General features: G+C 46.7%; 1 pseudogene; it reads right to left on the bottom strand.

Moving 5' to 3' along the window:
* Positions 1-3,186: 3,186 nt before the first annotated feature.
* LOC115894966 lies at positions 3,187-3,741 on the bottom strand (annotated as a pseudogene).
* Between the last annotated feature and the right edge of the window lie 302 nt (positions 3,742-4,043).

Here is a 4,043-nt window from a genome sequence, read left to right as displayed (position 1 = left end):
CCTCAGCCTCCTGAGTAGCTGGGACTACAGGCGCCCGCCACCACGCCCGGATAATTTTTGTTTTTGTATTTTTAGTAGAGACGGGGTTTCACCGTGTTAGCCAGGATGGTCTTGAACTCCTGACCTTGTGATCTGCCGCCTCGGCCTTCTAAAGTGCTGGGATTACAGGTGTGAGCCACTGTGCCAAAGTGCTGGGATTACAGGTGTGAGCCACCGCGCCCAGCCTTTTTTTTTTTTTTTTTTTAATTAGCCAAGCATGGGGTGGCATGCACTTGTAGTCCCAGCTATTTGGGAGGCTGAAGTGGGAGGATCACTTAAGCCCAGGACATTAAGGGTGTAGCAAGCTATGATCATACTACTGTACTCCAGTCTGGGTGACAGAGCAAGAACCCCTCTCACAGAGAAAAAAAAAAAAAAGCAGAGAAATGGGGGCAGAAATAGGAGGGGCTTGTGGGATGGATCATGAGAGAGGTTTTAACATAGGAAAAATAACACCATGTTTATATACTGACCCAGTAATGAGATAAAGCATTCTTGTTAAAGTTTCTAATAAAGTTGTTTTTCACTATCCCTTATTCTTACTATTATAAATTGCTTTACAGGAAATATTTTTAAAATTTGAAGGTTCTATTGGCCCTAGATGATCAATAGTGATGACTTTTTCTGGTATACTAATGGTAAAATCATTTTAACAGTACACAAAGGTATAAAATAAAACTAACAATGGCTTATGTATCCCTCCAGAAACTTTCCTGTCATATATCAACAAATGTGTTTATGTATATATGCCATTTTCTTTTAATTTGCACAAAAGCAATTGCACTTTTTATATATAGAATAGTATCTGTCCTATATATAAAGCCTCTGAATTGGAAGAACTTCACATGAAGAAAACTTCTGCCACTTTGAGAAAGGTGTGAAAACAGCTGGGCGCGGTGGCTCAAGCCTGTAATCCCAGCACTTTGGGAGGCCGAGACGGGCGAATCATGAGGTCAGGAGATCGAGACCATCCTGGCTAACACGGTGAAACCCCGTCTCTACAAAAAAATACAAAAAACTAGCCGGGCGAGGTGGCGGGCGCCTGTAGTCCCAGCTACTCGGGAGGCTGAGGCAGGAGAATGGCGGGAACCCGGGAGGTGGAGCTTGCAGTGAGCTGAGATCCAGCCACTGCACTCCAGCCTGGGCGACAGAGCCAGACTCTGTCTCAGAAAAAAAAAAAAAAAAGAAAGGTGTGAAAACAGCCGGGCACGGTGACTCACACCTGTAATCCCAGCACTTTGGGAGGCTGAGGCAGGTGAATCATGAGGTCAGGAGTTCGAGACCAGCTTGGCCAACATGGCGAAACCCCACCTCTACTAAAAATACAAAACAATTAGCTGGGCATAGTGGAGGCACCTGTAATCCCAGCTACTCGGGAGTCTGAGGCAGGAGAATCGCTTGAACCCGGGAGACGGAGGTTGCAGTGAGCCAAGATCGTGCCACTGCACTCCAGTCTGGGCGGCAGAGTGAGACTCCATCTCAAAAAATAATAATAATAAATAAATTAATTAATTAATTAAAAAGGATGAAAACAATGTGGCTCTATACTATTTCAAGAATTAAGGTCTCAATCACACACCAGTCTTCCAAGTCAGTGTTGTTTTAGAATGGCTATATTATTTCCCTTTTGAGAAACATTTCTTCTCTCTCTTTTTTATTGAGACAGAGTCTCAGTCTGTTGCCCAGGCTGGAGTGCAGTGGGGCCATCTCAGCTCTCTGCAACCTCTGCCTCCCAGGTTCAAGCAATTCTCGTGCCTCAGTCTCCCGAGTAGCTAGGATTATAGGAGTGCGCCACCACACCCAGCTAATTTTTGGATTTTTATTAGAGACAGGGTTTCACCACATTGGCCAGGCTGGTCTCAAACTCCTGGCCTCATGTGATCCACCCGTCTTGGCCTCTCAAAGTGCTGGCATTACAGGCATGAGTCTCTGCACCCAGCCAAGAAACATTTATTTTCAATGAATGGCTCCTATGTGTCTGTTTTGACAGCCTTCAGCTAAACTGGGGTTTCAGTACCAGAGCAGCTAGCAGCCCTGCCCTGATGGGAAATGAAGGGAGCTGGGCATGGGTGTCTACAGTGCGTGTCTCATAGGGTACTTCTTTAACCTGGTGGAAGGTCTAATACTTAGTTGTCCAACCTGTGCCCAGGGGTTCCTTCGCATGGGAAATGTGTTTATCCTGGCAGACGCTCCTTGTGGCTGTTGTCTGGTCTGTGTTCAGTTTATGACTGTCTAACCATCGCTTTGATGCTGAGAGCCTAGCCTTGTGTTCTTTCCAGTGTCCCTGGAAAACCTAGGTAGCCCCTGGTTCTTCAGATGAAAGACACCCATTCAATCCACCACAGTAGGAAATATGATCAAAGGTTTATTACTTACAGATCTTGGAAAGGAAGGGCACCATGCTTCAGGAGTGCCATCCTCTGTCCTCAGGTCAGGCAAGCCAGAAATTAAGAGTCAGGCAGAGAGTGAGAGAGGCAACTAGTGATATGTATAACAGAATAGTATGGAGTCCTGATAAGTAAGTGAAATGAGGACGGGGTCCCAGGTGGGGGAGAATAACAAACAATTGTTCTGAGAAAGTGCTAATCACAAACTTGTGGGCACAATGACCTGTTTGGCATGTAGCCCCAGCATTACAACCTTGTTCTGCATGTAGCCCCCTCCTGCAAGACCCTATAAAACCTCCCTCCAGCCCCTACCTCTTGGCAGACAGTCCCTTCTTTGCTATGCTGCCCACTGCACCCTTGCAACATATTTTCACACTTTCTCTAATACATCTGCCTTTTTTTTTCACTTTTTTTTTTTTTTTTTTTTTGTCGTTGTTGAGATGGAGTCTCACTCTGTTGCCCAGGCTGGAGTGCAGTGGCCGGATCTCAGCTCACTGCAAGCTCCACCTCCCAGGTTTACGCCATTCTCCTGCCTCAGCCTCCTGAGTAGCTGGGACTACAGGCGCCCACCACCTCGCCCGGCTAGTTTTTTGTATTTTTTAGTAGAGACGGGGTTTCACCGTGTTAGCCAGGATGGTCTCGATCTCCTGACCTCGTGATCCGCCCGTCTCGGCCTCCCAAGGTGCTGGGATTATAGGCTTGAGCCACCGCGCCCGGCCTTTTTTTTTCACTTTTAATTGCATTTATTTTAATGCTGAATTTACTCCCATGCCGTCAGTTTTTCTTTCTTCCGTTTCTTCTGGGATATCTTTTTCTTCTGGGCAACCTCCTCTTCTGGTTTAGGAACAGTCTGTTCCTTTTCAGTAAGGATCATCTCAGTGTAGCAGGGAGAGCTTATGTATGGGTTAATCTAACCATGAGCTCTGTAGGTCTGGCGGCGCTTCTTAGGTGCTTTGTTCGCATGGATATGCTCAATGACCAGAGAATCTATATCTAAACCCTTAAATTCAGCATTACACTCTGCATTTTTAAGCATGTGCAGCAAAAAGTCAGCACTCTTTTTGGTCCACCGACCTTGTGCCCAGCCCCACTGCTTGGCCTGGGCACCTCTGCCAACTCCACCATTGCAACGTTGGAATGGTATGCACTGTCTCTGTAAAGTGACATCTTTCAGATACTTCGTGGCTTTTTGTATATGCATACGCTTGACAGCCTGGGCAGTTTCACGAGTGTTCTTAAAGTGAACATGAAGATTTGAACTTCTTGATTTGCATGATTTTGTGGAGTTCTCCAGGTCAAGTGAATAGCGAACCATTTTCACAGATTACCTCAGGCCGCTTAGAGAAAGAGGAAGAGTAGTTCAATCTGCCTTTCTTTTTTTTTTTTGAGGCGGAGTCTCGCTCTGTCGCCTGGACTGGAGTGCAGTGGCCCGATCTCAGCTCACTGCAAGCTCCGCCTCCCGGGTTTACGCCATTCTCCTGCCTCAGCCTCCCGAGTAGCTGGGACTACAGGCGCCCACCACCTCGCCCGGCTAGTTTTTTTTTGTGTGTGTGTATTTTTAGTAGAGACGGGGGTTTCACCGTGTTAGCCAGGGTGGTCTCGATCTCCTGACCTCGT

This window comes from Rhinopithecus roxellana, chromosome 19 (genome assembly GCF_007565055.1).
Source record: "Rhinopithecus roxellana isolate Shanxi Qingling chromosome 19, ASM756505v1, whole genome shotgun sequence".
Lineage (NCBI taxonomy): Eukaryota > Metazoa > Chordata > Mammalia > Primates > Cercopithecidae > Rhinopithecus > Rhinopithecus roxellana.
Note: the sequence above shows the minus strand (reverse complement) of the source record. Positions and strands in the feature narration are given on the sequence as shown.